Source organism: Sphaeramia orbicularis, chromosome 20 (genome assembly GCF_902148855.1).
Source record: "Sphaeramia orbicularis chromosome 20, fSphaOr1.1, whole genome shotgun sequence".
Classification (NCBI taxonomy): Eukaryota; Metazoa; Chordata; class Actinopteri; order Kurtiformes; family Apogonidae; genus Sphaeramia; species Sphaeramia orbicularis.
Genome location: NC_043976.1, coordinates 762,706 through 775,578, shown reverse-complemented (window position 1 = coordinate 775,578; position 12,873 = coordinate 762,706). Strand labels below are relative to the sequence as shown.

Here is a 12,873-nt window from a genome sequence, read left to right as displayed (position 1 = left end):
TTGTATTTGAGGGGGTACGACGTTTGTTGTCCGCACCAGAACCAGAAACTGAACTGGCCCAGATGACGGTCTGGTGTTCACTCTGCCGCTAGATTCACAAACCGCTGAGTAGAGAATCAGATGAATCACATGTGGACAAATGTTGAACAGACTGGAGGGAGTCCACCTTTAGAAGAACTGGAAGATCTGACAGAGTTCAACTGGACCTGGTGTGGTCTGTTTAGACCTGGTGTGGTCTGTTTAGACCTGTGTGGTCTTTGACCTGGTGTGGTCTGTTTAGACCTGGTGTGGTCTGTTTGGACCTGGTGTGGTCGTTTAGACCTGGTGTGGTCTGTTTGGACCTGGTGTGGTCCGTTAGACCTGGTGTGGTCCGTTTAGACCTGGTGTGGTCTGTTTGGACCTGGTGTGTCTGTTAGACCTGGTGTGGTCTGTTTGGACCTGGTGTGGTCTGTTTAGGACCTGGTGTGGTCCGTTTGGACCTGGTGTGGTCCGTTTAGACCTGGTGTGGTCGTTTGGATCTGGTGTGGTCCGTTTGGACCTGGTGTGGTCCGTTTAGACCTGGTGTGGTCCGTTTGGACCTGGTGTGGTCTGTTTGGACCTGGTGTGGTCTGTTTAGACCTGGTGTGGTCTGTTTGGACCTGGTGTGGTCTGTTTAGACCTGGTGTGGTCTGTTTGGACCTGGTGTGGTCTTTGGACCTGGTGTGGTCGTTTGGACCTGGTGTGGTCCGTTTAGACCTGGTGTGGTCTGTTTGGACCTGGTGTGGTCCGTTTAGACCTGGTGTGGTCCGTTTAGACCTGGTGTGGTCTGTTTGGACCTGATGTGGTCTGTTTGGACCTGGTGTGGTTTAGACCTGGTGTGGTCCGTTTAGACCTGGTGTGGTCTGTTTGGACCTGGTGTGGTCTGTTTGGACCTGGTGTGGTCTGTTTGGACCTGGTGTGGTCTGTTTAGACCTGGTGTGGTCTGTTTGGACCTGGTGTGGTCTGTTTGGACCTGGTGTGGTCTGTTTAGACCTGGTGTGGTCCGTTTAGACCTGGTGTGGTCTGTTTGGACCTGATGTGGTCTGTTTGGACCTGGTGTGGTCTGTTTGGACCTGGTGTGGTCCGTTTAGTTCGTTTCTGTCTCAACTCCATGTTGTCTTGGTTCTGACCAAAACAATGCAGCGTACGTGTGACGTCATCATGCATGCACAATGAAGGCTGAATGGATAAGCAGAATCATTAAGCAGGCAAATGATTCCAAGGAATCGAGCTATTGGGATCCGGTTCTCAAAAGAACCGGTTCTCGATTCCCATCCCTAGTGTGGACGTTCAAACTGTGTCCAAGTGTCCTGATGAGAGACAATGAATGGCCTGTACCTTATAAGTGGATCCAGATTTGATGTAGTTCTTGTCCAGGATGTTGTCCAGGACCGGGTCCAGCTCCTCTCCCACGTCCTCCAGCAGCAGGGGGCGCCCCAGGGACAGGCTGTCCTCCAGGTGGGAGCGGAAGTATTTATGGTTCAGAGACGTCACCTGAGGAGAAGACGAAGGGTCAGGACTGTGTTTCTGTCAGGGACCACTAGGGGGACCGGGACCGCTTCAGACCTGCAGCTGCCGGTCTTGCTCTCTGTTCTGATCCAGGTCTTGCCCTGGCCCTGGGGTCGATGAGCACGGGTAGCGGGGTGGGCCTTGGTGACCACGATTGCCGTTCTGGATGGACAGGTCGTCGCTGGGTAAACCCTGCAGGTTCCACTCACTGACGGTGGCGGCATCCACCAACAGACCAATCACATTCAATTCCTGAGCAGGAGGAGGCGGAGCATCAGGAGAACACATTATGACGTTACAAACCTGGAGGTATATGGTCAATTTATTTTCTAAGGTGGGGGTGTCCAACACCTGGCCCTGGGCCAAAACCGAGTCCACTAAAGGGTCCAGTCCAGCCCGTGGGGATGAATACGTGAAATGAAAAATTACACTGAACATACTGAACAATGATGTTAAAATCATTCTAGATCTGGTTCCACATTCAAACCAGTCTGATCTCAAGTGGATTAGACCAGTAAAATACTAACATAACCCATAATATCAAGTTTTCCTCCAAAATCTTCCCTTCTAGTGCAAAACAAAGTAAAATTACATGAAAATCTTTCCATTTACAAATTATGTTTCACACAAAAAAGAAAATAATCTGAACAAACATGAAAAACCTGAAATGTCTCGAGAAAAATAAGCGTAATTTTCACAGTGTCCTGCCTGTTATTAAATGTTATGTGAATTTGTAAGTTATAATGTACATTTGTAAATGAAAAACTGAGGCAGAATATTGTTAAAATTGCACTTACTTTTCTTTCAGTTTGTTCATGTATTCACATTTTTCTAAAGAATGGCTTATAGATGTAAACATTTTCATCATGTAAATGTATGTTTTCACTCTAAAACAAAGAGGGAAGTTTGGAGTTGACATTATTTAGAGGTTATTGTTGTTTTTCTGATCCACTATAGATCATATTGGTCTGAATGTGGAACTGGAACTAAAATGCGTTTGACAGCCCAGTTCTAAGAGTTAATACAGCTGATGGTACGGCTATTTCTAATACTACAGATAAATCCAGACCACAAAAATATAGAATAATAATCCAAGAATCTAAAACATTGCTTGTGTTTGTGTGGTCCTACGGGGCTGAAGGGGATGTGGTGTTCCTCCATGTCTTTTTTCCACAGCTCCAGCAGCAGACTGCGGTACTCCTGGTTGAACGGACCGGCGTACGACAGGAAGCCGGTGGACAGGAGGACGTCTCCCACCAGGTGTCGGATCTGAGTCTGGAAGCCGGCGCTGCTCTCAGTCCAACGCACCTAAAAAAAAAAAAGTTCCAGTGTCCCTGTACGTCAGCGTCTGTTCTATGTGACTCAGTCCCAGCTGAATGTGTGAGGTTGTCAGGTTCTGTCTCTCACGAGGGATGCACCAACGCTGATACCAGTATCGAGTATCTGTCCAATACTGAGCGCATGTACTTCTACTCGTACTCGTAAAAGTGCTCTGATACAAACACACCGATACCACTTTACAGCAGCGTGACGTTCACAGTTCAGTGCAGCAGGTACGTGGCAGAGGAGTCATGTCAGCAGGGTGGAGATGTTTCTAATTAAACAGCAGTGACCAAAGTAACGGTGCCTGAAAGTTACCTTAAGAAGGAGAGAGGGACAGAAGGACAGGTGGACAGAAGGAGAGAGGGACAGAAGGACAGAAGGAGAGAGGGACAGAAGGACAGAAGGAGAGAGGGACAGAAGGACAGGTGGACAGAAGGAGAGAGGGACAGAAGGACAGAAGGAGAGAGGGACAGGTGGACAGAAGGACAGAAGGAGAGAGGGACAGAAGGACAGGTGGACAGAAGGACAGAAGGAGAGAGGGACAGAAAGAGAGAGGGACAGAAGGACAGGTGGACAGAGGGACAGAAGGAGAGAGGGACAGAAGGACAGGTGGACAGAGGGACACGTGGACAGCAGGACAGGTGGACAGAGGGACAGAAGGACAGGTGGACAGGTGGACAGAGGGACAGGTGGACAGAAGGAGAGAGGGACAGAAGGACAGGTGGACAGAAGGACAGAAGGAGAGAGGGACAGAAGGAGAGAGGGACAGAAGGACAGGTGGACAGAGGGACAGAAGGACAGGGGGACAGAGGGACAGAAGGACAGAGGGACAGAAGGACAGGTGGACAGAGGGACAGAAGGACAGAGGGACAGGTGGACAGAGGGACAGAAGGACAGGTGGACAGAGGGACAGGTGGACAGAAGGACAGAAGGAGAGAGGGACAGAAGGACAGGTGGACAGAAGGACAGAAGGAGAGAGGGACAGAAGGACAGGTGGACAGAAGGACAGAAGGAGAGAGGGACAGAAGGACAGGTGGACAGAGGGACAGAAGGAGAGAGGGACAGAAGGACAGGTGGACAGAGGGACAGATGGACAGGTGGACAGAACGACAGAAGGAGAGAGGGACAGAAGGACAGGTGGACAGAAGGACAGAGGGACAGAAGGACAGGTGGACAGAGGGACAGAAGGACAGGTAGACAGAAGGACAGAAGGACAGGTGGACAGAAGGAGAGAGGGACAGAAGGACAGAAGGACAGGTGGACAGAGGGACAGGTGGACAGGTAGACAGAAGGAGAGAGGGACAGGAGGACAGGTGGACAGAGGGACAGGTGGACAGAAACGACAGAAGGAGAGAGGGACAGAAGGACAGGTGGACAGAGGGACAGAAGGACAGGTGGACAGAAGGACAGAGGGACAGAAGGACAGGTGGACAGAGGGACTCGTGGACAGAAGGACAGAAGGAGAGAGGGACAGAAGGACAGAAAGGACAGAGGGACAGAAGGAGAGGGTGGACAGAAGGACACGAGGACAGAGGGACAGAAGGAGAGGTGGACAGAAGGACAGGTGGACATAGGGACAGAAGGACAGAAGGAGAGGTGGACAGAAGGACAGGTGGACAGAGGGACACATGGACAGAGGGACAGAAGGACAGGTGGACAGGTAGACAGAAGGAGAGAGGGACAGAAGGACAGGTGGACAGAGGGACAGGTGGACAGAACGACAGAAGGAGAGAGGGACAGAAGGACAGGTGGACAGAGGGACAGAAGGAGAGAGGGACAGAAGGACAGGTGGACAGGTGGACAGAAGAACAGGTGGACAGAAGGACAGAGGGACAGAAGGACAGGTGGACAGAGGGACTCGTGGACAGAAGGACAGAAGGAGAGAGGGACAGAAGGACAGGTGGACAGAAGGACAGAAGGAGAGAGGGACAGAAGGACACGTGGACAGAGGGACAGAGGGACAGAAGGAGAGGTGGACAGAGGACACGTGGACAGAGGGACAGAAGGACAGAAGGAGAGGTGGACAGAAGGACAGGTGGACAGAGGGAGAGAAGGACAGAAGGACGAGGTGGACAGAAGGACAGGTGGACAGAGGGACAGAAGGAGAGGTGGACAGGTGGACAGGTGGACAGAGGGACAGAAGGACAGGTGGACAGAAGGACACATGGACAGAGGGACAGAAGGACAGGTGGACAGAAGGACAGGTGGACAGAGGGACAGAAGGACAGAGGGACAGAAGGACAGGTGGACAGAGGGACAGGTGGACAGAGGGACAGAAGGACAGGTGGACTGAAGGACAGGTGGACTGAAGGACACGTGGACAGAGAGACAGAAGGACAGGTGGACTGAAGGACACGTTGACAGAGGGACAGAAGGACAGGTGGACAGGTAGACAGAAGGACAGAAGGACAGGGGACAGAAGGACAGGTGGACAGAGGGACACGTGGAAAGAGGGACAGAAGGACAGAAGGACAGGTGGACAGAAGGACACATGGACAGAGGGACAGAAGGACAGGTGGACAGAGGGACAGAAGGACAGAAGGATAGGTGGACAGGTAGACAGAGGGACAGAAGGACAGGTGGACTGAAAGACACGTGGACAGAGAGACAGAAGGACAGGTGGACAGAAGGACACGTGGACAGAGAGACAGAAGGACAGGTGGACAGAAGGACAGGTGGACAGAGGGAAAGAAGGACAGGTGGACAGAAGGACAGGTGGACAGAGGGACAGGTGGACAGGTAGACAGAGGGACAGAAGGACAGGTGGACAGAAGGACAGAGGGACAGGTAGACAGAGGGACAGAAGGACAGGTGGACAGAAGGACAGGTGGACAGAGGGACAGAAGGACAGGTGGACAGAGGGACAGAAGGAGAGAGGGACAGAAGGACAGGTGGACAGAGGGACATGTGGACAGCAGGACAGGTGGACAGAGGGACAGAAGGACAGGTAGACAGGTGGACAGAAGGACAGGTGGACAGAGGGACAGAAGGACAGAGGGACAGAAGGACAGGTGGACAGGTAGACAGAGGGACAGGTGGACAGAAGGACAGGTGGACAGGTAGACAGAGGGACAGAAGGACAGGTGGCCAGAAGGACAAGTGGACAGAAGGACAGGTGGACAGGTAGACAGAGGGACAGAAGGACAGGTGGACAGAAGGACAGAGGGACAGGTGGACAGAAGGACAGGTGGACAGAGGGACAGGTGGACAGAGGGACAGAAGGACAGGTGGACAGAAGGACAGAGGGAGAGAAGGACAGGTGGACAGAAGGACAGGTGGACAGAGGGACAGAAGGACAGGTGAACAGAAGGACAGGTGGACAGAGGGACAGAAGGACAGGTGAACAGAAGGACAGGTGGACAGAAGGACAGGTGGACAGAGGGATAGAAGGACAGGTGGACCTTCTCTCCTCCCAGTCCGTCGATCAGAGCCGTGGCGTTGGCCATCTTGCGTCTGCAGGCCTGGGCGTCGTCCTCCAGGTCCTGTTTCTCCTTCATGGCAGCGTCGTAAAGAGCCTGAAGGCCACAACACATCATTTAATTCAATTCATCCATCCATCCATCCATCTGTTCATTCTTCAGACAGTGACAGTGTAAATGCAGTGGACCTGTACAGCGTCCAGTTCCTGCTGCTTGGCGTCCAGCTGCTCCTGAGCTTTGGCCAGTTCAGACTGAGCCACCACCAGACGGGACTCCTGCAGCGCCAGGTTGGCCTGAACACAACACACACACACGCACGCACGCACGCACACACACACGCACACACACACACACACACACACGCACACACACACACACACGCACACACACACACACACGCACGCGTACACACACGCACGCACGCACGCACACACACACGCACGCACACACACACACGCACGCACGCACACACACACACAGACACACACGCACACGCACACGCACGCACACACACACACACCACGCACACACACACGCACATGCACGCACACACACACACACACGCACCACAAAACAGACACACACGCACGCACACACACATGCACGCACACACACAGACACACACGCACACACACATGCACACACGCACACACACACACAGACACACACGCACGCACACAGACACACACGCACACACACATGCACACACGCACACACACATGCACACACAGACACACATGCACACACACAGACACACACGCACCAGATTTGGTTTATAGACTGCCAATGACCTAGAATAGATGTGATTACATTTTGGGAAAAGTACGTCAAAGTTAAATTTTCTATGAATTTTTAAAATCTTTCTTTCCCTATTTACATATAATGGGTCAAATTCCCCATGTCTGCAGCAGCTAAACTACTGGCTGAATTCAGACCACATTTGGTTTATAGATTGTCAGTGACCCAGAATAGATCCATCCATTCTCTTCTGCTTATCCGGGGCCGGGTCGCGGGGGTAACAGTCTAAGCAGGGATGCCCAGACTTCCCTCTCCTCAGACTCCTCCTCCAGTTCTTCTGGGGGGACCCCGAGGCGTTCCCAGTCCAGCCCACAGACATAGTCTCTCCAACGTGTCCTAGGTCTTCCCCGAGGTCTCCTCCCGGTGGGACATGCCCAGAACACCTCCCCAGGGAGGAGTCCAGGAGGATCTGAAACAGACGCCCGAGCCACCTCAGCTGGTTCCTCTGGATGTGGAGGAGCAGCGGCTCTACTCCGAGCTCCTCCCTGGTGACTGAGCTCCTCCCCCTATCCCTAAGGGTGCACCCAGCCACCCTGCGGAGGAAACTCATTTGGACCGCTTGTATCCGGGATCTGGTCCTTTTGGTCCTGACCCAAAGCTCATGACCATAGGTGAGGGTAGGAACGTAGACTGACCGGTAAATCCAGAGCTTCTCCTCTCGGCTCAGCTCCTTCTGAACCACGACAGACCGGTACAGCGACTGCATCACTGCAGACGCTGCACCCATCCGTCTGTCCATCTGACGCTCCATCCTTCCCTCACTGTGAACCAGACCCAGATACTGGAACTCCTCCACTTGGGGCAAAGACTCCCCACTGACCCGGAGAGGGCAGACCACCGTTTTCCTGTCGAGAACCATGGCCTCGGATTCGGAGGTGCCGATTCTCATCCCGCTCGCTTCACACCCGGCTGCAAACCGCCCCAGGGCACGCTGAAGGTCCAGGTTCGATGAGGCCAACAGGACAACATCATCTGCGAAAAGCACAGATGAAATCCTGTGGTCCCCAAACCGGACCCCCTCCGGCCCCTGGCTGCGCCTAGAAATTCTGTCCATAAAAATTATGAACGGAACCGGTGACAAAGGGCAGCCCTGCCGGAGTCCAACGTGCACCTGGAACAGGTCTGACTTACTGTGAACCAGGCTCCTGCTTCAGTCGTATAAGGACCGGACTGCCCTTAACAAAGGGCCCCGGACCCCATACTCCCGAAGCACCCCCCACAGGATACCATGGGGGACACAGTCAAACGTCTTTTCCAAATCCACAAAAACACATGTGGACCGGTTGGGCGAACTCCCATGAACCCTCAAGCACCCGATGGAGAGTATAGAGCTGGTCCAGTGGTCCACGATCGGGACGAAAACCACATTGTTCCTCCTGGATCAGAGGTTGGACTATCGGTCGGATCCTCCTCTCCAGTACCTGGAATAGACTTTCCCCGGGAGGCTGAGGAGTGGGATCCCCCTGTAGTTGGTGCACATCCTCCGGTCCCCCTTCTTAAAAAGGGGGACACCACCCCGGTCTGCCAGTCCAGAGGGACTGTCCCCGACTGCCACACCATGTTACAGAGACATGTGAGCCAAGACAGTCCTGCACATCCAGACTGACAGGACTCAGGGTGGAGCTCATCCACCCCTGGTACTCTGTCCAACCACCTCTAACCCCTAACCCAGAACAGACATCCTTACATTTTGTGAACAGTACATCATAAGTTACAGTTTTCTAAGAATTTTTATAATCTTCTAATTTACTTTATGGGCAAAATATGTGGGAGGGGCGGGGTTTGTTGTCCCTGGCACCGCTTGCTTGTTTTTATTTGAGCAGTTAAATTATGGGTGAAAAGTGTTCTGTAACGCAAGCGCTACTGAATATGTACGAATATAATCTGACTGACAACTGATTAATAATGCCTCACACTACTGCATTACAGCAAATGTAATCTGTTACTGTGATGGATTACTTTTGTAACACATTACTCCCAACACTGATGAAAGGTAGATTAAAGACAAAACCCCAGTAAAAAACGAAACAGCACAAAGCCGTCCTGCAGGTGTGGCTTCCACCTGTGGAAGTACCTTCAGAGGCAGGACCTCCTTGTTGATGGCGAAGAAGTCCACCATGGCCTCGGTCCAGGAGCACAGTCCGGCCACGTTCCCGCAGATCCGCTTGGCCGAGTCTAGGTTGTAGTCGTCCATGCCAGGTACGGAGCCAGCAGCTCCACCACCTCCTCTGTGATGGAGTCCTGACGCACAAACGCCACAAACACACAGCGTTTGCATTCAGCAGACATGTTCATGGGGTTTCCTTCTACACCCACAGTCTCCACCTGTCAAACAACCTACTGAACACACACAGCCTCCACCTGTCAAACAACCTACTGAACACACACAGCCTCCACCTGTCAAACAACCTACTGAACACACACAGCCTCCACCTGTCAAACAACCTACTGAACACACACAGCCTCCACCTGTCAAACAACCTACTGAACACACACAGCCTCCACCTGTCAAACATAAACTACTGAACACACACAGCCTCCACCTGTCAAACAACCTACTGAACACACACAGCCTCCACCTGTCAAACAACCTACTGAACACACACAGCCTCCACCTGTCAAACAAACTACTGAACACACACAGCCTCCACCTGTCAAACAACCTACTGAACACACACAGCCTCCACCTGTCAAACATAAACTACTGAACACACACAGCCTCCACCTGTCAAACAAACTACTGAACACACACAGCCTCCACCTGTCAAACAAACTACTGAACACACACAGCCTCCACCTGTCAAACAAACTACTGAACACACACAGCCTCCACCTGTCAAACAAACTACTGAACAAACACAGCCTCCACCTGTCAAACAACCTACTGAACACACACAGCCTCCACCTGTCAAACAACCTACTGAACACACAGCCTCCACCTGTCAAACACAAACTACTGAACACACACAGCCTCCACCTGTCAAACACAAACTACTGAACACACACAGCCTCCACCTGTCAAACAACCTACTGAACACACACAGCCTCCACCTGTCAAACACAAACTACTGAACACACACAGCCTCCACCTGTCAAACAACCTACTGAACACACACAGCCTCCACCTGTCAAACACAAACTACTGAACACACACAGCCTCCACCTGTCAAACAAACTACTGAACACACACAGCCTCCACCTGTCAAACAACCTACTGAACACACACAGCCTCCACCTGTCAAACAACCTACTGAACACACACAGCCTCCACCTGTCAAACAAACTACTGAACACACAGCCTCCACCTGTCAAACAACCTACTGAACACACACAGCCTCCACCTGTCAAACACAAACTACTGAACACACACAGCCTCCACCTGTCAAACAAACTACTGAACACACACAGCCTCCACCTGTCAAACACAAACTACTGAACACACACAGCCTCCACCTGTCAAACAAACTACTGAACACACACAGCCTCCACCTGTCAAACAACCTACTGAACACACACAGCCTCCACCTGTCAAACACAAACTACTGAACACACACAACCTCCACCTGTCAAACAACCTACTGAACACACACAGCCTCCACCTGTCAAACAAACTACTGAACACACAGCCTCCACCTGTCAAACAAACTACTGAACACACAGCCTCCACCTGTCAATCAACCTACTGAACACACACAGCCTCCACCTGTCAAACACAACCTACTGAACACACACAGCCTCCACCTGTCAAACAAACTACTGAACACACAGCCTCCACCTGTAAAACAACCTACTGAACACACACAGCCTCCACCTGTCAAACACAACCTACTGAACACACACAGCCTCCACCTGTCAAACAAACTACTGAACACACAGCCTCCACCTGTCAAACAAACTACTGAACACACACAGCCTCCACCTGTCAAACAACCTACTGAACACACAGCCTCCACCTGTCAAACAAACTACCGAACACCCACAGCCTCCACCTGTCAAACAACCTACTGAACACACACAGCCTCCACCTGTCAAACAAACTACTGAACACCCACAGCCTCCACCTGTCAAACAAACTACTGAACACACACAGCCTCCACCTGTCAAACACAACCTACTGAACACCCACAGCCTCCACCTGTCAAACAACCTACTGAACACACAGTCCTCCACCTGTCAAACACAAACTACTGAACACACACAGCCTCACCTGTCAAACACAAACTACTGAACACACACAGCCTCCACCTGTCAAACAAACTACTGAACACACAGCCTCCACCTGTCAAACAACCTACTGAACACACACAGCCTCCACCTGTCAAACACAAACTACTGAACACACACAGCCTCCACCTGTCAAACAAACTACTGAACACACACAGCCTCCACCTGTCAAACACAAACTACTGAACACACACAGCCTCCACCTGTCAAACAACCTACTGAACACACACAGCCTCCACCTGTCAAACAACCTACTGAACACACACAGCCTCCACCTGTCAAACACAAACTACTGAACACACACAGCCTCCACCTGTCAAACAACCTACTGAACACACACAGCCTCCACCTGTCAAACACAAACTACTGAACACACACAGCCTCCACCTGTCAAACAACCTACTGAACACACACAGCCTCCACCTGTCAACAACCTACTGAACACACACAGCCTCCACCTGTCAAACACAAACTACTGAACACACATGGAACACAGTGGAACCATGAATCTGAGGCTTTGGAACATTCACAGAATCTGTTCGATTACAACAGAACGAAGCAATAACCTGTTCACATGTCAGTCATTTCTCCTCTTCTGTTTACTTATTTAATATTACCTGCACTTTGCTGTTTTTTTCTATTTAAATGTGTTTTTCTGCTTTGAATGTCTATTTGTATTGTAAATGTATGTTTTTGTATTGTAAATGTGTGTTTTTCTGTTTTAAATGTGTGTGTTTTTCTATTTTAAATCTGTGTTTTTCTATTTTAAATGTATGTTTTTGTATTTTAAATTTGTTTTTTCTGTTTTAAATGTGTTTTTCTATTTTACATCTATGTATTTTTCTGTTTAAATGTGTGTGTGTTTTTCTGTTTTAATTGTGTTTTTCTATATTAAATGTGTGTTTTTCTGTTTTAAATATGTGTTTTTTCGTTTTAATGTATGTTTTCTGTTTTAAATGTGTTTTTTTCTGTTTTAAATGTGTGTTTTCTGTTTTAAATGTGTTTTTTTCTGTTTTAATGTGTGTGTTTAAATGTTTATTTCTCTGTGGATTATATTTGGGTTCTTCATCCTACATATTGATGTTAATAGAGCATCTTGGATCTTCGTGGGTCTGATTTAGGACTGGATACCAAACGGAACCAGGACATTCCAGGTCAGACATTGGTGTAACTGTAGATTGACATGAGGCCTTCTAGTGACAGACAGATGGACAGACAGATGGACAGACACGCTGACACTTCAGGGTTTTTTCCAGCTATAAACACACAGACGACGGATGCCAGCTTCACTAATCCGCAGCTTAACAACTGACAGACTATACTAGCAGAGCAGGTGATGAAATCAGAGGGGAGTTTCCCATCACGCCGTTGGTGCTTTCTATCTTTGTTCAGCGGCTGATGGTGTGGTTAAAAGGGGACCGGATTGTGACCTTGCTGAAGTTGAGCAACATGCTGAGAAGGCCGAGTTCTGCATCAGCTTCATGGCCTCGGACCACGACGGCTTCGGACACGGCCTCTCGGGGTCCGGGGTCACCAGGTCGATCTGACAGGAAAATGAAAACGGGTGTGAAAGGCAAGGCAA

At 50.6% G+C, this 12,873-nt stretch overlaps 1 pseudogene; it reads right to left on the bottom strand.

Moving 5' to 3' along the window:
* Window positions 1–1,308: 1,308 nt before the first annotated feature.
* The window catches only part of LOC115411672 (dynein heavy chain 5, axonemal-like), a 68,679-nt pseudogene continuing 57,114 nt past the window's right edge, over window positions 1,309–12,873 (bottom strand).